This window comes from Oryzias melastigma, linkage group LG10 (assembly GCF_002922805.2).
Source record: "Oryzias melastigma strain HK-1 linkage group LG10, ASM292280v2, whole genome shotgun sequence".
Lineage (NCBI taxonomy): Eukaryota > Metazoa > Chordata > Actinopteri > Beloniformes > Adrianichthyidae > Oryzias > Oryzias melastigma.
The window spans coordinates 1,837,785-1,861,297 of NC_050521.1; the positions used below are offsets into that span (position 1 = coordinate 1,837,785).

A 23,513-nucleotide genomic window follows, 5' to 3' on the forward strand; every position below is an offset into this window, starting at 1 on the left:
GATCATCCCCGCCCCCCTCACATTTTAAACAGGAAGTACCCGCTGGTCCCAGAAAGCCAAAATCCCATAGACTTCTATTGTGAAATAAACAGCAATTATTACGTTATTTTTGTCAGAATAGCCATTCTTGTTCTGGTGTCTCTTTTTAACATGCTCTTGCTAACCCCCCCTTTTTTTTCTACGATACATTTTCTTTATCGCAACTTATTCTAGTTATAAACTGGCCAATCAGGTGCCTCAATAAGAGCATGTGGTCCCCGCTGGCCCCCACCTCAAACGTTCGAAGCGTTTGACAGATTCTTGGACCACTCACTGCTTACTAATGTGGTCTGTATACAGACAGGACCATGGCGACTGAAGTGACTTCATTTCGTTGGAACCCGAGATAACAAGTTTGTTTTGTCCATCTGTATCATGTTAATGGTCTCTACTAGAAAGTGACAATTTAATGCTTTAAAAAATAAATGTTTTCTCCAAGAAATGTTTACAGAAAACATTTGTTTAGCATTTAATGTGATTTAATTTAAAAAAGGAGTAAAAATTTAACATTTCTGCAAGGGGCCCCATGTTACTGTTCAGCTGGGGCCCCCAAATGGCTAGGTCCGCCCCTGCTAATGGTATTAAAAACATTTTTTTCAAAAGTTTTGCTCTGTTGTTTTAAGATCTGGTTTACATAACTTGATTATCTTTATTCATTTTCCTAAAACTTGTAACGGATTCCAGAGTGGATCACGTCGAGATAAAATCATCCACAGCAAAGTTGGAGAAGCAAAAATAGAAAACCAAGCAACCCCCGAGGCTGTCAGAATAATTCTGGTTGTAAGGTTGAATGTTTCCAAACGGCTGTAAAGGATTTGTTGCGTAAAATGCTTGACATGATGTTTGTGAAGGTATGGGCGCCACTGCCCGCGCATTTTCCCTGTCTCCATGCAGCATTCTGCTGTTGCCGGCTATTTTTATCCTCCTCTTCAGTCACTCTTGTCAGCTGGCCAGCGCCAAGTGCTGAATAATAGTCTCCACAAAAAGGAAAAGTTATGACAAGAGATGCAAAACAGTATTCTAGCCCACGGGGCGAGCAGCAATCGGGTTAAGGAGGATGAAGAGAGGAGATCGGATCGCCTCCTGGCGCGCGGCTCCTTTCCATATTGCTGCGCTCCTTCTTCATATCTGTTAATCTTCCATATTTATCAGGCATGATTCGCTTGTGTGAGGAATCAGGGCGGTGAACCTTTTCCGTCTGACATGGCCGTGGCCGTCATGAGCCGGAGCAGGAGGCGCGCATGAGAGGAGGAGAGGAAAGGGTGGGGAAGCGCAAGGAGGATGGATGCACGTGTGAGGGAGGGAGGGAGGGAGGGAGGGAGGCAGAGGAGCAGCTCGTTTCATTCCGCCACTTCGTCAGCATCCATCCCGGAGAACGGATTCTGGAGAAATGTCATCCATCTGACCAGGAGGAGAGCCCGCGACGTGGACCGATTCGGTGGAAAATTACAGGCGCGCTGTCACGCGTGACAGGGGGTGTGTGAAAGTTCTCCACCGGCGGGGGGGCCACTCTTCCAGCAGATGCTGAATTTGCCCCCGGCGGCTGGAGCGGAGCCGCAAGGAGCGCCGGGATTCGTTTGCGCCGGAGCCCGCTAGTGCGCATCGGAGGAGCCTCTCTCTCTCTCCCGGCGGGGTTTTTGCGCGTCCGCTCGGTCTGCTCTCCGCGCGCGGACCTGCTGCTACAACCCAACACTGTTTGGACCGAGCCGAGGTGGAATATCAGAGTAAGAACCAGGAAAGTAAAACAGGATTATGTAGAAATCCGTTCAAGGACATCCAGTTGATGAGAAAAAGTAAGTTGTGAGGAGGAGCCGCTCCTCTCTGGGCGCACATCCGAAGATTTTTGGAGGATTTTGTGTTATGGTGGAGCAGACCGATTTTCTTATGGACTAGCCTTTACTGCTTTGAACAGCATTCAAGGTAAGAGAACATTTCCTTCTTCTCACCCTGAGCAGAAATGCTGTGGATGACATGGATTTTAAACAGACACTGAAGGATAAGAACATGGATTTGTCAGGTTTTTTTTTTCCCACGGAAAGGGCAAAGTTGGGAAATCTGTCTTTCAGTGGGGAACCTACAGGAAGATAATTGCTTTTTTGATGGCAGGAGGAGGGCTACTCCCCTATGCAGGAAAAAGAGAAATGTATGTTTGCAGATCCGAATACTTGTGCATGTATGTTTGCTGAGAGATGTCTGCAGAGCAGTCTCCCCTCCATGCAGGGAGGGATGCTGGTTGAAGTGCGGCAGATGTTTGCTCAAAAAATTCAAATAAAATATAGAAAAAAATCATCCATGATTTTGGGATTATCTCTCATTTTCTATAAAAAGTGAAAGTTGAGTTATCAACCATTCGTAAGTTAAGAATAATTTTCTCCTTCAGGAAGTGAAACAATTGATGCCTTAATCACTCCAACTAAGTGCAAGAATACTACCTTTCATTGTCAGGAAATGTTTAAAATATTCATCCCATGAACATCCTGTCAGACCCTTAAAATATTTAAAATAACTGAATAATAAATAGGCTGTCTAGGTTGTCACAGCGCGGTTTCTGGCGTGGACATATGCTCATCATGCCACCTACTCAGGTAGCATGCTAAACAGTGACCATTAAATGCCTTTGGATGTGTGGGAAGAAAAAGTGACTCCTCTTTCCAAACCTCCACTGGGGGGAAGTGGTGCTTTGAATGGGAAGTTGATGACAGCTGCTTTGTACCTGGCTCTGACTGGATGCACTTGCTGCAAAATTGCTGCTCGTTTCTGTGGGTGAATGTGGGAACTTCTGCATTTAAAAGCCGTCTCTGAGATGCAAACTGGAGGATCTGCTTCACCAACACTGAGGCTTTAAAAAAAAATCTGTGTGCGTCAGAATAAAAAAGGATTTCTGGATCTGGCGTCTGTGGGTGTGTGTCCAGACCCACACAGCTCCATCCTTTTTGATGTTTTATTAAGTGTTAGATATGGAAGGGCAGATGCATTCCCTCTGATTTGGAGGAGCACAAGCTCTTCTCCGATGTGCTTTAACTTTGAATTAGCAGAGCTCTGAAATTATCAAACGCTTTGCTCGTGTTCACATGAGTTGTGGATATTAGCTCCCGATAAACGTGTGTGTTTAGTTTAGGTGCGTGTGCGTCTTCAACCCCGCTCTGTCTGTAGTTTTTTTCTTGCTGTGTTGTTAAAGGAAGCAAAGACAAGGCCCTCCATTTTCAGAGACATAATGGGTCCTTTGAATCACAGAATGGACGGAGCAGACAGAAGGAACCTCCGCCTGCCTCGTGATTATCCGCCGCCGTCGACAGCATGCTCAGATGGCACAGAATTTTGAGGAAACAGCTTTGATGGCAGAAATGCTGGGGTTTGAATTTATTACTCACAGAAACTGTCAGTTTCAGTGAGCTCGCACGCCGGTGGGCAGCCAGATCTGACACATCTACTTCTAATTATTAAAAATTATGTTCAGTCATGTATACCTGCTAGGTTTGCTGTCAGCAAAGAAAAAGTCACAGTTTATCATCTTATAAATAAAGGTTAACATCGTATTACAGGCTTCCTCTAACTCAAAGTAGTTTGTTATGTAAGAAACTATAAATATGGAAGGAATTAAACATACAAAACGCTCATTAAAGGAATTAACTTCTGTTTGTTAAAGGGCAGATATAATTTAAGGGTTTTCAGAATAAGAGCTGTGGCATTTATCACGTTTTTGAAAAGGAAAAATCAGTTCTTCAAAGTGTAACACACTGTCAGACAAGTGTACACACACATACACCCATCCTTCATTTTATTGGACACAAATGATATAAAAATAGTCAAAATTGTAACCTGTTTTTCAGTTGTGCTGTTTAGCATAGTTTGGCCAGGAGTGCAACTTATATATGATTCTTATAATATTTAATATATAGCAACAACCACTAGAGGGCGCTTTAAGTGTGTATATCAGTATTTGTCACAGACAGCAATGCAGAAGAAGAAGTGCCGCGCAGGACATGTGATGTGCATTCAAAAACATGCTGAACGCAGGTTCTTGGACGGGCTTTTACAACACATTCTCCCAACTCACCATATATGGGCATTTAGTTGGAGTTAGTTTTGATGTTTTTGGTGTCCCCAACTCGTCGTTTTGATGTGCTCGCTGCTCTCATTAAATCAAGGGTTCCAAATCCTCAGGATGTGGTACCGGTAACTGGCCCAGGGTTATGGTACCGGTAGTGGTCCACGTCCAGAAGATTAGGAACCTCTGATTAATGTCTGTAGCCTAGTACGTCAAAAAAGGACGTGTTGGGGACTAGGGCTGGGTTAATAAAATCGATGTATCGATTTGAATCGATTAAAGTTTAACAGATCTAAAAACGATTAATAAAAATATAAATGGATTTAGCACATAAAGCTAAAGTCTGCTAGCTCGATGCTAATGTTTAATAGAATTTCCTATTGGATGGCTAATGCTAACACTCGGTCGACCTTAACACACATTGCTGACTAAATGAACATCATTATAAACTCACAGACATGAAATTTTCAAACTCTATTAAGGAAAAAAATTAAAGTTGCATTTGTGGTCTAAAAAATTAATCTTTTCCCCAAACTTTCTTCTTCTGGAATAAGGTGTAATGCTATAGTGTGGTCGCCACCTAGTGTCCAAACTGAAACGTCCTCCAGGAGAAGCAGAACAATGTTTCCAATGTTAATGATCTGAACATTTTAGTTAGAACTTCTCCTTTAGAGAATCCATGAAACACTGGATGATATTAACAATCTCATTTTACTGATGCATTTACAGTATGTAAACTGCATCAGATTCATATAAATATACTCAAAACAGAATGTAGATTATTTATGTATTTCTAAACATATGTATACATGTGTAAACTCAAAATTTAATTAATTTGACGAATCAAAAGAATAGTCGACTAATCATATAATGCACAAACTAGATGTAAGCACACGTCTTAACCATCATTAGCTTTAAACTAACCAAAAATAAAGACAATGAAGATGATAGTTTATTAAACTTTTAATGAATCATGCTAGTTCTGTCCTTCATTAGTTTCTGTGATTAAAACAAGATTAAATCAAAGGAGAAAGAGATCAGAAATATACTTTCCATCAAACTCGTTATGACAGTTCCTCCGCCCCTCAAGATGATGTAACAATTTATTATCAATTTTATATATAAACCGTATATAGGGTCAAAGGTCACCTGTCAAAATGAGTTTGATGGAAAGTATATTCCTGCTTTCTCTAATGAGGTCATCATCTGAAACAAGGAACTATTTTTCATTAAAGATTAAGTTTTGGTCTCACTGATACACATAAAAAAGTGAATTTTGTGCTGCTGAACGCTCACAACTTTGTTCAATTTTACTACACTCTGACTCTATATAATGTGAAGAAACGACTAATGGTGGCGGCCCTAGTAAGCATGCATATATTCAGTCTAGCACTGGTATCTTTTCCCTTATTATGATATATTTTTCAATATGAAATGTCCGTTCTTGTTTAATTTATTTTTGTTATATTAATATCTCCCAAAAGTGCTACTAATACACCAATTAAACTTGTATTTGATTTTTCTTCTCTACTATGCATTTTTTGGCTGCTCCAGAGTGAAATATAATGTGGAAAATACGATACTCAGATTGCTACTTGTCTCTTTTTTAACTTTTACACAACAGTATCAGATCATGAACTGTTTCCGTGTCTGTCCCTTGAAAAGATGTGAACTCGTCTGCACCGTCTATCATTATCCACACATCTGTGCGGTGCATTTACCACCAGCTGGCTTAGACAAGCAGAAAACCTTCTTTTAAAAGGAGGGCTGGTCAGCAGGAGACCAAGCCAGGACCGGATGAGGCTGATCTGTTGTAAGCCTCTTTGAATCTCCCATGAAAGGAACTGCAATATGTTTGAACAGCTGGGCTTTTCAGGAATATGCTTACTCAACATTGTTGTCTGTATCTAGAAGGAGGGAAAGGACTGAATAACTCGGCCAGGAATGTATCCTTAGATTTATTCAGTATTTATTTTTTTCTGTTTTATTATAATCCAAGCAAAGCTAAACAAATGAAGGAGCTAAAAAAGGCTAAAGGTTTTGCAAAAACATTAAATACTGTGCCGTTTTTTTCTGCTGAGCTTGTGAAACTGTAAGTGTCTGGAGGAGGCTGTGTGGGCTTTTGTGTTACAGTTGCGAGAAGGTTCTTCAGTCTGGGACAAAAGGACCGATCGGCCTCAGCCTTCCTCTGGATTTGACCTTGCAGGTTGAGTCACTTTGAAGTCTGACCTTGGCATGTAAGACGCTCAGTGCTGTGCATGTCTAACTACCTTTGAAAAGCCCATTCTGGTGTGTGCTGACGAGGAGCCTGAACTGCTGTCAGAGGGGAGGTGGAGGCCAGAGATGCTGTACTGCACAGCAGCTGACGCCAGCGTGGGTTCTATTGGAGGAAAAACAACAGTCAAAGAGTGGAAGTCTCCTTATGTCCTCGAGCAGTATCTTCATATTAAATAGGTGACCCTTTTTCAGCTTCGTATCCTGTAAAAACCGGCACCTTCACTGGGATTCCAATTTCTTACATTTCATTGGATGTTTTTTTAGAATTACATTTAGGATTTATGTTCTGAAGAATAAAAGAGGCATCTATAAACGATCCTCTGTGCATTCTTAAGCTACATTCACACTCAACTGATTTGAGGGCATCCACTTTCAATGTTAAGTCAATGTACAGACACGATCAGAGGTCCTGTGGTACATTGCAGGTGACACGGCACGGCGAGATGTTTTCAGAATTTAAATATCCAAACTTTGGCAACTTGAAACAGAATCTCCAATGGGGGACCTTTCTGTGTGGAGTTTGCATGTTCTCCTCATGCATACGTGGGTTTTCTCTGGGGACTCCTAGGTGTGAATGTGAGTGTGTATGTGTGTGATTGTGGTCCTTTCCAGGGTGTACCCTGTCATGAATGGCAGCCCAGTGACCCTAAAAAGGACAAAACAGGTTTAGAAAATGAATGGATGGCAGAAATTTGCGTTGCTGCAACCAATCAGGAGCTTTGGCTTGTGATGTGATATTGAGTGGAGTCAAAAATCAAAATGGAGGACAAGCTGATCATTCTCCTGAACTTTGTGATATTTTTCTAATTTGCATCGAGACAATAATTAAATGATCCTCTAATTTTATTCCTATTTTTTCCTCCTTGGACTATTGCGGGACAGTAAGTCCTCAAACTGGATCACAGAGAGATGGAAGTACCGCTGAAAGCGTCGTCATTCTGAAGCAGCTCCTGCAGTGGATGGTGACGCTCATTGTACTGGGAGAGTTTCTGAATGATCTCATGAACCCAGACATGCAGACGTGATTACTGAGGATTTTGTAGAACGCTTCAAAATGAATAAACCTGATCTCTTATCACATTCTCATTTCCAGGTTGTCACATATACTAGTTGCATGGTTATTGACCTTTTTGGTGTAGATGTCGCCAACTTGTAATTTTTTTGACATGCTGGCTGTTCCAAGTAATTCAAGGCTCCCCAACCTTCCAGGCAGCAAACCAGTTCCGGTATCCTAACCCCTACCGTAACCCGATACTGAACGCGGATCGGTACAGTTTCCAGCTGCGGTGCCGTTTCTGGACACAGTTACAGACGTCGACCAGGCTAGGGTTAGGGTACCGGTACCGGCCGCATCTGGTACAGTATCCGACAAAACCACCAGACCCCTGATTTAACTGGAACAGTCAGCAGGTCAAAAAATGACAAGTTGGGGACACCTAAAATGTCAATAAGGGGTCTTTTGCCATGCGTCAATATGTGACGACTTGAGAATAAGAATGTTTTGGATCTCTCAACATGCATTGTCAATGAGATATACAGACAATGTAAATGAGATATACAGACGATGCTTCCATGTAGCGATGAGGCTGAAAAACGTTTGACAGTAGCTCCTTCCACACGCGTCTGTAGTGTTATGTTTATGAACACATTTTGGGACAAACGTCCAGGAACAAATTTGATGTCCAATAGTGAGAAAGGAATTTACCAACAAATGTATTGTATGTAGTTCTCAGATTGTATGTTTTCAGAACCTTGTGCAGACATTTTTTCATTTGTAAGATATATGTTGTTTTCCAGAAACGCTCCACATGTTCTCATATGTTGTCCTCCCAGAATAACTTGGTTGTCAAGAAAGGTTTGGGTGTAAAATGAAATCTGGTGAAAACCTCGCATGTCCAAGCAGGAAATCCAGAGATGCTGATGCAACACTTCAGTGGCACACAGCAGGACACACAGCAGGACAACAACACGTCAGTGGTATACAGACATGATAGCCTCAATATTTTTTAACTATGTATTTGTGTTTCTAAACCTCTTCCAAACATGTCATAATATTAGAGTGAGTAGAAGTCATCTAGTAAATAATTAATGTGTAAAAAAATGTGTAAATTATCTGAATTCCATATTTACAATGAAACCTAAATATTTGCACTAATTGAACAGATTTCAGCTGCTACTTAAAATAAACCCTCTGAATGAGACAAACAGAAATTCCTTCACCGTCTGGAGCCACTTTTTGGCCAAAAAAAGGTTAGATCATTAAAGACTTCACATCGCCTCCTCTAATGCTTCACAGGTGGATTAGGGAATCCTGGAGTGTGGTCTTTTCATTGCAACAATGGTGTGAAATGTCAGCTCATGGATACACCCTTGGACTCTGTGGGGACCGTGGACTCTGTAGCACCACGTCAGTGCCTGTTCAACCTTCTGCTAAACCTCAAAGGCTTTCAGCAGGACACTGGGTCAGCACTTGTTAGCACAGATGGCTAATCTTTGACCTTTCTTGGCATAAAAAAACGAGTAAATCGTCAGGGTTTTGAGGTTGTTTTTATTCAATGGGATTTGTGTGGAAGACTTCCAATATTTGTACACAGTAAGACTCAAGCTACATACACCTGACGCATGTTCTAGGGTGTTCACAATGGAGTGTCGCTGCCATAGACTGTACAATCAATGGACTTACCAACCCCTCCCCTCTCGTGTTCCAAATAGGAGGTACCTGCTGGTTTGAAGAATGCCAAAGTCTCATAGACTTAATTTCACGAGTGCCAGAGGTAATGCTTTTTCCATGGGTAATGTCAACACTTGCTTTCTCCAGTTCATAATTATACAGTTTATGGTCTATGGTCGCTACCTGACACTATTGCACAGACTCACAGTTAGCTAATATTTCAGCTACATCCTAGGTGTTTAGGCTTTTTTCAGTTTTTAGGCTATTTTGATGTTAAGCTATTTTTTCAGCAACATGCTAGCTGTTCTGGCTAACCTAAGTTCTTGTCTTTTTTGTTTTTTGGGCTAATTTTGCACTTAGCTAATATTTTAGCTGGCTATTAGCTTCAGTGTTTTTAGCCAACAATTTCAGCATCTTCAGCACCAGCATCTTTAGCGGCCAAATTCAGCTTAAAGCATTCCCAGATTAAAGCATATATCTAGTTCCTAATAATGTTAAAAAGTTACGGTTTTAAAAAATGTAGTTTTACAGTCTTCAATAAATGTTATCGTGTTCTGTTGTGTGTTTTGGATTTTGGCCCCTTTTGCGATAGAGTTTGACACTCCTGTGATATAAGAAAGACTTGGTGTCCTATAATTCAGCAATTAATTATTATTATTATTATTAATTTATCCTCCATGATCACTTTTCAAATTTGAATTGAAAGGACACTACTCATGCACTACAACCAAATCAGAGTCCCTGATTGGTCAAAGTTCGATTGTTTTAAGCGCGTGTTCAATGGTCACACCTTTTGTACGTAGAGAACAAAAATGGTCATAAACACATGCACAGTGACGTGTGAATGCAAGACTTTTGAACACAAAAGCTCAAAATGTGGATATTTGAATGTTTACATAGGCTTTTCGTTGAAAGTGGCCGCTTGAACGTGTGTTGCTGCGCCCGGTGTGAACGCAGCATCAGACCTTTCAGAAGGAGATGCCTCTAGGTCTCGTAGAGTCACATCAGGGTAAATCAGATCATGTCGGTAAATGAAAAGATTTGGATGTTGTAGAACGGTGTGTTTAATTTCAAAAGAAAGCAGGATGGAGAAACAGACAAATGTAATCAGTTAAGATGGTGAGTTAGTGTCTGCAGCATTGCTGTGTACAGCGGCTCATCATATTTCAGTGCAGCACATAATGAAAGTCATTTGGGCTTTACTCAGTCTTAAAATGAGATAATGAACCACAACATTTAACATAATATACTCTCATTTATGTAACTAAAAAACTATGTCAAAAAGCACTAATTGATGTAAACATCTTCAACAAGAACTTGTCAGGATTTTCTCATTTTTTTAGGGTATTTTGGAGTTTTATATTTCAACTGCATTATAGCTATTTTAGCTAATATACGTTTTTTTAGGCTAATTTGGAGTTTAGCTAATATTTCAGCAATATGCTAGTCGTTTTGGCTAATTTAGGATTTTATTTTATTTTTTTAGGCTATTTTGGAGTTTAACATTTCAGCTACATGATAGCTATTTTGGCTAATTTATGCTTTTTTTCTGTTTTTTTTTAGGTTAATTTGAAGTTTAGCTAAAATTTTAGCCTTATGCTAGCTGTTTTGGCTAATTTAGGATTTTTAATCAGTTTTTTAGGCTAATTTGGAATTTAACATTTCAGCTACATGCTAGCTATTTTGACTAATTTATGCCTTTTTCAGTTTTTTAGGTTAATTTGGCATTTAACTAATATTTTAGGTAGGTATTAACATCAGTGTTTTCAGCTAACAGTTTCAGTATCTTCAGCTATCAGCACTATCATCTTCAGCAGCCAATTTCATCTTACAGCATTCACACTATCTCGCAGGTAATGCTATATATCGAGTTTTTAGTTAGTGTAAAGCTAATGATTGTTAAGATGTGTTCTTTACATCCAGTTTGCATATGATCTGATTAGTCGACTAATCTGAAAAAATAATCTGTGATTAGTCAACTATTAAAATAATGATTTGTGGCAGCACTAGTGTGAACATGGTTCGTCTTTGTGAGGCCCTTTGATGCACCACCGATCTGCCCACGGTGTACCATGCTTCCTGCCCAGTGACCACTGTGATCGCCCTCTGCAAACCCCGCAGACAAGATGAAGTATAAATAGAAAATGGAGGATTGCTGTAGATTTGTTGGTGGGCTTGTTGTCTTGGTTCTGCTGCATGAATCAGTTTCTGATGAGCTTGAACTAAAAGGCAGATGACTTGATTTGTGACTCAAGAATAAGGTTCATGGCTGACTCAATGACTGTGAGCGCCTCAGGACACGAGGCTGCAAAACAATCCTATATCATTGGATGTCCACCATTCTCTAACGCAGTGTGTGATCTTTATAGGCTCATTCATGAGCTTTCTTCATTTGGTCACAGATTGAGTTTTGGAAGTTTAGTCTAATTTTTAAATTTGTAAACATTACTGTAAATTCGTTGAGCAGTTGTATTTTCTCCCGCCAACTTTCCAAACAAGTATAGTTCGTATTTAAAACAGAAGAGTCCAATGAGTTGCTCTTAAAACTTTGTCTAATTTCACTTTGCAGTAACCCATAGACCTGGGGTCTCACACTCAATATACCTTGGGGCCCCTAAAGGTGAAGTCTGGCTTAGGCTGAGCCGTATGGGGTTCCATTTGTGCCAAAAATATATTTTTGTCTGTGTCTTTGGTCCATTTTCTATGTCTACTGAACAAGTTTATTGAGTATTTATTAATGTCTATGTACTACTAAGCAATATCTTCTACATGTCCTGTGAAACGACAGAAGCTAATGACACTAGCAACTGTTGCTAAGGATTTTTCTGATGACCAGATCCAACAACAATAGCAAATGCAAAGTTTTAAGCACAAAGCTGAAACATCCTAAAGCCAATACAAAGCTATCATAAAAGAAGCGTGAACATGAAGAAGATTTTGCTTAGTAGACAATTAACTTTCATATTAAGGTTGGGGCCCCAAATATCAACTTGGGGGCCGCACATGGCCCACGGGCCGCCAGTTTGAGACCCCTTCTGAAGACCCACAGTGTTTTTAACATGTTTTTTTGTAATTTTTCTGATGATGGACAACATGTATACAAAAAATTAAGCTGAAAAAGATCATATTTGTAACAGCAAGCCACAGTCTCCTTGCTGCAGACAAGTAGATCCATGAACGTATTTCTTTTCTTCGTCTCAGCTGGAATCTGGATCAAAACTGTACACCTGGATGGCTCCAAAGTTACTCGCCATTTTGGTTGCACCGCCAACGTTAGGTTGGGGTTGTGAGCAGCTGTAAAACAGATGGGTGACAGGAAGGGGGTTGCCGCACACAATTCAGAGATAAATTTCAAATGAACTTCAGCTGCTCTGCAGAAACTATGTCCCAGAAAACAACACAGATTTCTTTTTTGCCAAAACAGCACAAGATTCCTTGATAAACTACAAGACGTTAACAAGAATTTGTAATGTGGTATTAAACTGCTTATAAATACATTAATTATCATTTGTACATACCTTGCAGATGACTCATTTTAAACACTCAAAGTGTTTAAAAGGACACTGTTAGTGTATTTATTAATGCCCTACAAATGATTTATAAATGGTTTGTGAAGATAAACATCTTTTTGGTCAAGAACACAACAGCACATTATTGACTTACAAGGCATCTGTAGAACTTTGCTAATTTTAACAAATATCTTATATTTTATTATAAATGTCTTCATGAACAGATTATTTAAACTTGTTAGTTATTTGTAAAAAAATAAAAATGTATTGATAAGCAGCTTAATGCCACACTACTAATGCTTGTTTGTGTCTTATAAGTAGTTTATTAATGAATCTCATTATATAGTGTTACTGGACCACTAGAAATACTTTTTATAGTAGATCAAAAGATGATTGGAGTGGATCTATAAACATAAAAATACATTATTTAAAAAAAGACTCAAGTCTAGCTCCCTCTTTTGTCAGAACAACACAGAATATCATAAACAAGTCCTCAAATATTCCATATGAGCAAACTGCATGAACATCTGCTGTTTGTGGAGAAACCGACACTGGCTGTTAATCAGTTCATCAAGTAAATGAGTTTATTTAATCATTTGTATTGGAGCAGTGAGGAAGTATTTCATTTTTAAAACACTCCTTCAGTCTTATTCTTGGATCAGAGAAGAGGCAGATCATTATTTGCTGATTTCTATTAAATTAGGGCCATAAAGAGTCGTGGTTTTCACATAAATGCATATTTGTCGTATGTTTTCTTTTTCCTTAAGGCTGTGAACATAAACAAATATATAAATGTTTGTGGGGTTTATAATAACAGTTGGCAGCTACGGCATGACTAATGCCACCCAACCAACCCGAGCTTACGTCTGCGATGACCTCCTCCTCCTGTGGACCGCTTTCACCTCCTGCTCTATTTTTGCTGATTACATGAAGTGACAAGAAGCTGAAAGATCTGTGACAGAGTGTTTCCCTTTTTAATGCATGACATGCTTTCCGGTTACATTTGGTAAAACAAGAAGTTGGGCGCGAGACTCATAAAACCCTCCGTCATGCTCCTGGGCTGAGGAGCAAACGGAAGAGATAAAAATGCTCCTTATCTCTTCCGCTCCCAATCTTTTTCTTTTCCCAGCCTGCATAGTGTGCTACTAAAGGCTTTATTGTCAAGTTGAAGCTCTAAACATCCCTGAGTCCTCCAGTGAGGTGATAGGGGTTCTGATGGAGGCGCATAATCTTCCGCCTGCTGTGGCTGCACTCCTGCTCTCTGCTCAGTTTCAGAGTGAAGTTTTTTGAAGATTTAGTAACTTCTCTGGAGCTGAAACACCGGCTCGGCACTCCAGGGTTGCTTCCTGGGTTACACACGGCTTCTTCAGGGGGTTTAGTGCTATATGACAGTAAAAAAAAAACTAACAAAATGACAGAACGACCCTCTTTTTTAAAAGGATTAAAGTGTAAAACATAAATGTTTGTATTCTTTTTGATGTTTGTGGAGTTTAACCAATCATTTCCCAAACATATTTGTCTGTCACTGAAATTGTTTTTGCAATTTTGTCACATTCTTAACAACAAACAAAACCGAGTTTTGAAATTATTATGGTATGGCTCAGAACTTACATATTGGTTTCCATTTTGTAATAAAGTGTGAAATATGGCAACTTTATCATTTTCCCCAGATTATGGGAAAATACAACTTTTTTCAAACAATCTTTACAAAATTTCACACACACACACACCACAAGGTTAAATCAGCAGATCTATGCTCAAAATTTAGACAAAATGTGCAGATTATTTTTCATTAAAAAAAACAAAAACATCACTATAACCCCATATATTACCATTACTACAATCAATATAATTCCCACAGGGATTTTTTTGCCTCTTCCTGTACCTAGTTTTATGTATTTCTATACCTGTTTTTTTGCCATATGTTGTATAAGTGCAAATATATATGTCAGAAATCCTTTATTACTCCCACAATGGGGAAATTCTCTCAAGCTCTCTGAACGAAGCCATACAGCACACAATGTGACTATATTGGCGATGTGGTTAGCAAAAACCTCAGTTGCCAAGGAAATCCAAAAGCTTATTTAAGCCAATTCTTTTAAAAATTACATTATCATGATCATTACCCACAGGCGACAACATAAAACTAACGAGAGAAAACTAACAAAAAGCCGCCATTTTGAAAAAAAAGGGTTCCTTCATGAATCTGTCACATGCAGTTCTGACCACGGGGCAGAGGACAGGGAGAGTAAAGGACCTTTTCATTTTACTTCATATTTTATATGTTCATATCATACCCCCCATCCAGAACTCTTCAGTTTTGTTAGCATCAAATACTTTATGTAAGAATTTCCATTGAATTTGGGCCATGATAAAATGTCTTATGAGATGTATTTAAATTAATAACAGATGTGTCTGTAAATATGGCTACATTGCTTTTTTTCTATTCATTTTTCCTCATTATCTGTCAGAGGCATTACCATGTTTATTTGGAAAATTATAGGGCATTTTCTCCAACAGTCATAGTAATACATTTTCCTCAGACATGTAATACTTACAACATTCTATTATAACGTTGTTGATGCCTGGAGTTGTATTAGCTGTTGGAAATGGTTTACACGTGTCTCTCAAGCTGTCTTAATTATCCAGCCGCACTCTGTTTCGGTTTGAAGAAAATAAAAGATTTATTCGTCAAGTGTCACAAAAAATGTTCCAGTCCCAGGAACTTTCATGCAGCTTAACAAATTAAAATACACGCTAAGAAAACATATGGCTCCAAAGCTGAAAAAGCTTCTAGTGGAATAAAAAAAAAACACTGCTGTTCTACAGTTTTGCACCTTGCAGCCTTTTTAAAGCAACAGTATACTATTAAAAAAACTATTCTTTTGCACATGATTTATTAACTCAATTTAAACTTTAATGTTTGATTGTTTTTCATTTACTGTTTGATAAAAATGTCTTTACCCTAATAAACACATACTAGTGTATATCTGTAAAGTATTGAATGGTATATTTTTCATTTAAATAATTAGGATTCGCATGTCTGTAGGTGACAGCACACACTTAAAACTCCTTCAAAGCTCTTGTGATCATCTGATGGCAAAGGTTGGAAGCGTGCGTCTTAAGAACCAGCGCACACTGAGTGAGATCAGTCCGCTGCCATTTAAGGCATAGCACAACGGCTGTTCGGTAAGCTGGGAATTAAACCTTTGAATTTAAAGATTGACCTTTACTTCCAAGCATTCGAGAGTCATGGCTATTGTAAACATGTGTAATTCCTGGCTTTGGATGCTATCACGCTGGCAATGATTTCTACATCAATCAGCATGTATTAGAGTAAAATCCTTCAGGACTCGGGGCTTTGCACACGAGGACAGATTGAACGGAGGAGAAACCGTCTGCAGAAAGCTGTCCAGTTATGGGGTTTGCAGGAAAAGGCGAGGAGCTCATCCGTGAGAGGACTTAGTGACTCTGGAGTTTGTGGCATTGGCTCCAAAGCAGAAAGAGGTGTATTAAAGAAAGCTTTGATGGGACATTGCATGCCACTAGATTAATAGCGGTAGATTTTAAATTGTAAATGATTATTTTTTGCTTTTTGTGTCTTGAAAGGAAAAGTCTCACAACTGAATTTAAAAAAATTCACTCAAAATTCAGATCTCTGGGGAAATTTGCCTCCATTTTAAACAAATCTTCATTTTATTAACATTTTAGAATAAAAAAGAGGTTTAAAGTTGCACTCCAATCATCTTTGATTTATTGTAAAACCGTTCCCTGTGGTCTTTTAATTAGGATTATGCCATTTTCAGCCAAAATTTATTAAAAAACTGTGTCGTTATCTTGGACATAGTTTCTGCAGAGTGGCAGGAGTTCACTAGAAACTCCTCTGGAATGTGGCAGAATGTTGGTGCAGAGTAATTCCACCCCCACTTCCCGTCATCCATGTGTTTGCTCCCCACACCCCTAACTTAACATTAATGGTGCTGTAAAAAATGTTCACTAATGCCAGAGCTATCCAGCCGTACAAGTTTAAACCAGATACCAGATCTGATGAGGAAAATGAAGATGTTCATGGATCTATTTGTCTGCCAGTGGATGGAGTGGAGCAGGGAGCTTGTTGGCCTTCCGATCTACATCACAGACATAAGCTTTTCAAAAGACTGTTTTTATTCATCTGCTTCTGATTCACAATGATGTGAGTAAAGAAATACTCAGAGATGCAATTTTAAGCTTAATTTTCATATAAGTCCTCATCAAAAGAAAAATGTCTCATTAACATTTTAAGAACACAATTTTCATTGGAGTTAAAGAGTGAGGATTCCACTTTTATTTGAAATAGACCCACTTTACTAATGTTGTATCAGGGAAGTGAAGAACCAACATTCTCGAGTCATACAGACTATTATTTCCAAAGATATGACTGCTTGCCTTTTTTTTCTTACTCTATTAGAGTGGTTTTGATCTGTGTCTCTTTGGGAACACGAAAACCCAAACCACTCTAATGTTAGATGTTTCTAGATTTGAGGAAAATAGGTTTTATTTTAGAATTCAAGCAAATATTTTCTTGAAGTTTGATTCTAAAAATGCCAATGTTCATCTGGTTTTGATCAGGATCTGTAAAAAAAAAACGTGTACTTATGTGTACTCTCTGGTCAACACCAATAATAAAAATAACAGTTTGTTGCTCTAAATTCTTTTTACCAAACCTATTAACCAATAATGAATATAACTGATAGAGTAAGCACAGCGGTGTGTCGTTTGTCTCAGATTGAAGGTGACGTCACATGTGAGATCTCTATTAGCTGCTGCAGAGTCTGATCCCAGAGCTCAACAACAAACAGCAGCCATCTTTAAACTCCTGGGGCCCCATTTAAAAGCTGCGCAGGGATTTGAACATAGAATATGCATAGAATCATTTGGCGTCCACCCAAATCCTCAAATGTCAGTGCGTTTATAAAAGTGTGCGGCGCATACTTTGACGCAGGTGTCTACATAAACACAGAGCTGCAGTGTGGTGGGTTTAAATGTGCTCGTGTTATTCTCCTCCTACAGCCGTTCCTCGGTTATCCATAGGAGGTTCATGGTAATTAGAAACGAATATGTACACATTTATAGGCAGCTTTGGTCGACCAATCTGATGACAGATGTTGGAGACGTCAGGGGAGAAAAGCCATGTTTGTGCCAGACGCTGCTGACAGAGGAGGACTCTGGGAAATTAAGATTCAGTTAGAAAACTTTCACTCACACATTTAAAATGAAAAACAGCTGACAAACCTGGAGTATTTTAAAATTAATGAACCATGTTGCTTTGTTACTGGTAAGGCTCATAATATGTTAAACACAATACCTTGATGTAAACCACAAACATACCTGTATGCCATATCGCAGAAATGTGTATATATATCTATATATATATGAGTGTGTTTTTTATATGTCTTAAACCAATATGTATATATTGTCTTAAAGGGAAAAAGAACGCCCCTCTCACCCTCAGTGGGTGGTTTCTCCTCTAATCTCGGGTCCTCTACCAGAGGCCTGGGAGCTTGAGAATCCTGCAGTATCGTAGCTGTTCTTAGTACTGCGCTTTCCTGGACTGAGATGTCTGAGGTCTTTCCATGGATCTGCTGTAGCCACTCCTCCAGTTTGGAGGTTCCAGCCCCGAATGCTCCAATTACCACGGTCACCACTGTCACTTTCACCTTCCAAACTTTCTCTAGTTTCCCTCTGAGTTACTAGTATTTCTCCAGTTTCTCGTGTTCCTTCTTCTTGATGTTGCCATGGCTTGGTACTGCCACATTCTGTTTCCTCTGTTCTTTATCCACCACTACAATGTCTGGTTGGTTCTCCATTACCATCCTGTCCATCTGGATCTGGAAGTCCCACAGGATCTTTGCTCTCTCATTCTCTACCACTTTCAGAGGTGTTTCCCATTTTGAATTTAGGGTTTCCAGTACACATTCTGTTCACATGTTTCTGTATATTATTCCAGCTACTTGGTATGCATGCTTTCCCAGCCAGCATCTTACACCCTGCAGTTATGTGTGGGATTGTTTCCTCTTTGCACAGTCTACACCTTGGGTCTTGTCTGGTGTGGTAGATCTGAGCCTCTATTGCTCTGGTGTTCAGGGCTTGTTCCTGTGCTGCCAGGATCAGAGCTTCTGTGCTGTCCTGCAGACCAGCCCTCTCTAGCCATTGGTTGGACTTCTTGATATCAGCCACTTCAGTTATTGTCCAGTGGTACATCCCATGCAGGGGCTTGCCCTCAAAGGGATATATACCGTATTTTCCGGACTATAAGTCACGGTTTTTTTCATGGATTGAATGTCCCTGCGACTTATACTCCAGTGCGACTTATATACGAATTTTTAATGAGATGAGATATGGACCGTAAGTCTAGAGTGCCCTCTTATGGTGATCTATGCAATTACTTTATTTACTTTAGTTATTCAGACGTGACACAGAGGACGAAGAATTTAACGGATTTAGTGATATGAAGTGAGATTGTGTGCAATTAATTACAGTAAAGATACAAAGTTGATGAGTTCTTGAGGCTATAGTTAAATAAAACTGTTATGTTATATAAATGCTACACCTTTTCGTTTTTTTCATGATGCTAATATGTGAATATGTGTTGACACATATTCAGCCTGTTTTCTATTCACTTATGAATGTTATAACTTACCTTCCAGGATGATGTAATATCGTTTTTTCAACCAGTTTGTAAAATAAATTACTTGAAAAAAATGCGACTTATACTCCAGTGCGACTTATGTATGGTTTTTTCTTCTTCATTATGCATTTTTTGGCTCCTGCGACTTATACTCCGGTGCGACTTATAGTCCGAAAAATACGGTATATGTATATGCATACATATGTATATATATGTACATATACAGACACACACGCACACACACACACATATATATATATATATATATATATATGTATATGTATATGTATATGTACAAGTAGAGGATGAAGTAAAAAAGTGGTCATACGAATTAATGGATTTATAGCACTTTTATAAATGCCATCGGGTACTAAAGTACTTTACAGTAAAAAGAAAAAAAAATCAAATTAAGTAAATTAAAAAGTAAAATTAAAAAAACAACAGCATGAATTACAAAATTCAATAAAATACACAAAAGACAGAAAATAATTCATTAAAATGAATAAAAAAAAATAAGACACTACCATCTGCTGAGTATTAAAAGCCATTCTAACTGTTTAGATCTGACACCATTGGTAGTTTGGCAGGAACAACATTCCATAACTGGTGGTTGGGAGTGAAAAAAACTCAAACACCCCAGTGTTTCCGAAGCGAAAGCTAGTAAGCAGACCTTGAAACTCTATAGTGGCTTATCCACAAATGAGAAAATTGTCACAATTTTAAAGAAAAATCTTTTTCCTGAACTTACTCCTGGAATAGAGGATGACAATGTTGATACTTCTGGTTCTCTCCAATTCACTGAATCCTGATTCTGGTCTGATTTTCTTTATTTAGCGTCCTTTGGCGACGGCTGCTGACCCTGTGGGGGGGATCCTGGTATCTGCAGATGGTCAAAGCGCAGCCGCAGGGAAAGCCGTGATCAGTATGTTTACAGGCACAAGCGTGTTGTTTCATCTGAGTGAGTGAGGGAGGTTCTGTGCAGTTCTGTAATATTCTGCTTTTTGCCGTCAAACGTTTTTAATTAGGTTTTGGAAAACGTGGGGGCGTCTCACGGAGCGTCCTACATGGATTTAAAAATGTTACGGTTTGTGTTTACACAACGTCTTTGTGTGTAGAGGCCTTGATGAATGACACCCACATGGGTCAGTTGATTTGATTGTCAACCACGAGCCCTTTTTTCCAGAGAGGAGGTGATGGGCAGTTTGGTGCAAAAGTTCAGTATCTTCCAAATGTCCCACCAGCACACGTCTGCTGAAATGCTGTTGATTATTCATGCGTGTCCAGGTTGGCAAAAGCACGTTTTCTCCTCTTTGCTGAGACTGCTGCCCCAGTGATCTGAACCCAGATCCAATCAGTGGCAGGCCGAGGCAGAGGCCAGAACCAGAACACTACAAGAACACTAGATGAGTTCAGCATTAAACACAAATGCTGCAGTTACATCCACAGAATTTTCAATGAGCTGGTATCAAGAGGGTGGGATGGGGGGGGGCAGGACCTCACAGGTGCACACAATCAGGGCATTCAGAGAACTGCAGCTCCGACTTCAAGACAAGCTGGAAGTTTGCCATGGAAACAGAAAGTTCCTGATGCACATTCATAAAATGTGTTCGACACGACACTCATTACTATTGCCATAGGATTTATGTTTGTTAGTTCTGTTGCTGCTGATCACTGAGTAATGAAATCAGTGCCAGTAAATGCAAACATCTTCACAGGAGCAGAAACATGAACATTGAAAATACAGGCCCCTTGTGTTACATTCACACCCTACTCCACAACATACATTTGAGCGACTGATTCAAATGAAAAGTCTATGTAAAATCACACAAATATGCATGTTTCGTGCTTCCGCGTTCAACGTTCTTGAAAGTTTTTAAGACCATTTTAGGGTTTTACATACAGAACTTGTGTTGAAAGTTAAGCAGCTGAACTTTGACAAATAAGGGATTTCATTTTTTAGTGACGTATGGATGGCGTCCCCTTTGATTCGTGGAAGTGCCAACGATTTGGCAATTCATGGTGAAGGAGAAATTAAAGGGTCACCAAACAGTAAATCAACTTTTTTTACCTCTTTCCTCTATAAATGGGGCTTTAAAAATGCTGACTGTTGGTCCTTACCACATTTTGAACATTTAAAATAAAGTTAATTCCTGAAAATGTTGGTAAAAACCGTCTGCCCCCTACAGGTTCAAACGAGCTAGTACAGTTGAATTTTGTGATTGGTCAACTGGTGTAAGTCCCACATTATTTACGAAGTCATTATCCTCTCCAGCTCCAATATAAAAACCCCTCCCTTTTTTTGTCTGAAATTGTCGGTTGTTATGTTAGCTTTAGCATGGCTGGTGGCTGTGTTGCCTTCAGTTGTCAAAAATGAATTGTCTTGCACAATTTTCCAGTGGACTTTGACAACAGTGTTTGAGTACATTGAATCTAGCAAATTCCGTCCTGATGACGGGATTTTCAATGAACATTTCACTCGGGATTCTTTGCGTTAGCCTTTATTAGCTATGATGCTAGCTGCATATTACCACTCTCAGACACGGGTCCCCTTCAGTCCTGCAAACCCTCGTGTTGTGCCAGGATATGCATCCCCTGTTACTGGCATTGTTGATTTGTTTTGTAATATGCAGCCCAGCCATTGGGTATTATAAATACAGGGGAAAATTCTTAACCATAGACGTATGTTATTATCACTATATATAAAGTCAATGGGTGAAACTGGCATCACTTTGCATAATGCACCTTTAACCCCGCCCCCTTTTTTGCACATTTCAAATCTGGGCTGAAACTGGAGTCAGCCTCCAGCTGTCCTGCTGTGTTAGCCTTTAATAATGTGGTTTGTGCTCGTCTGGAATTACCAAGTGTTTCATATGTTGGAATTGAGCTGTGAAAGAAAAAGTTTAGAACAAGATTCACCTAAGCGACCTAATCGACATTTTCCATCTGTGGTTACGTGCACTAGTATGGGGTAGCGACAGTCCAGTGTGAACACCAAATGCTGAAAATGTATTTAAGAATTTACGTTTATCCCTCCCTGAACACATGTCACATGCCCGTTTGTTAACTGGAGAAATGATTAAAATATTTGTACCCTTTTGGCTCTATAAATAAGTCAAAAATCTGCCAAGGGAGTAATAAAAACGCCCTTACCAATTATTATTTTCTTAAAAAAAATTCTGAGACAAGTTTTGTCAAACTAAGATTATTTTTTTGATTTAAAACTATCTTGATAAGGTTTTTTTTTTTGGCAAAACAGAGACCAAGACATTTTTTTCAAGATTTTTTTCTTTTTTTTTACTTTCTTAAGATTCTGTATTTGTTTGCTATTTTGAAGAATTCACATGTGTGATGTCACAAAAAAATGCTAGCTTCTTGAAAAAGCAGACATATTGTTCTGCTTTGGGATTAAAAAGGCTCATCTTAACTCTATCCAAATAATTTTGCGTTTAAACTTCTACAGAGACAAAGATTAGTTGTGATAGAAGGCATTAGGACAGTCTCCTCAAGAGTGAATGTCACAACAAATTTACATTTTAAAGTGGACTTAAAGCTCAGGAAAGCAAAGGCTCGAGGAGCTACAAATCAGATTGTATAGTCCTCAATGAGAATGTCAAATATTTATGTCCACGCCAGCACAAGTACCAGAAAATGGATCCAATGTGATTTGTGTGGATGGGCTGTCAAAAGAACAGTGGATTTATAAAAACAACACAAAATCAAGACTCAAGAAATTTCAAATATCTACACCAACATGGCTGAGGGATTAAATAAAAGTTGGAATAAAAATGCAAATGTCTTAGTGTTGTCAGATACTGTTGCAAAACTGAGACTTCTGTGGAAGCAAACTAATAAAGTTATAGAGGACACAGGTTCTTTTTACTTCATGAGGGTCCAGGTTTACATAGATCAGGGGTCTGCAACCTGTGGCTCCGGAGCCTCATGTGGCTCTTTTATCCCTGTCATTGTGGCTCTTTAGCATCATTGAAAAATGCTAATAGTTGAATAAATAAGACATAAGTTGGTTAATTTTTAACATATCGAGCATTTAAGCAAAAAAAAAGTTTAATTTACTGTCAGAAATTCTGTAGAAATGTTCTTTGAATTTGTATTACATGTTTGTTTAATCTATAGTTAGTCAAATAAAAAAATCAAAAAGTTTTTATTTTGGTAAATTACACTAAAGTGGTTAAAGTTTTGAACAAATGTGGTTTAAAATGATTGAAAGGGATTTAAAGTTGTGTGTTTTCAATAAAAAGCTCAGGTTATTCTAAAATTTTTGAGTTTTTTTTTGATAAATAGATT

The 23,513-nt window shown here is 38.9% G+C and overlaps 1 protein-coding gene across 2 annotated transcripts in view; it reads left to right on the plus strand.

Annotated features, from left to right (window-relative positions):
* Window positions 1-618: 618 nt before the first annotated feature.
* lingo2 (leucine rich repeat and Ig domain containing 2) overlaps window positions 619-23,513 on the plus strand; it is a 302,849-nt gene continuing 279,954 nt past the window's right edge. For both annotated transcript variants that reach the window (XM_024283721.2, XM_024283722.2), the window contains exon 1: window positions 619-1,959. The gene's annotated coding sequence lies outside the window, so the exon portion shown is untranslated. The remainder of the gene's footprint in view (window positions 1,960-23,513) is intronic.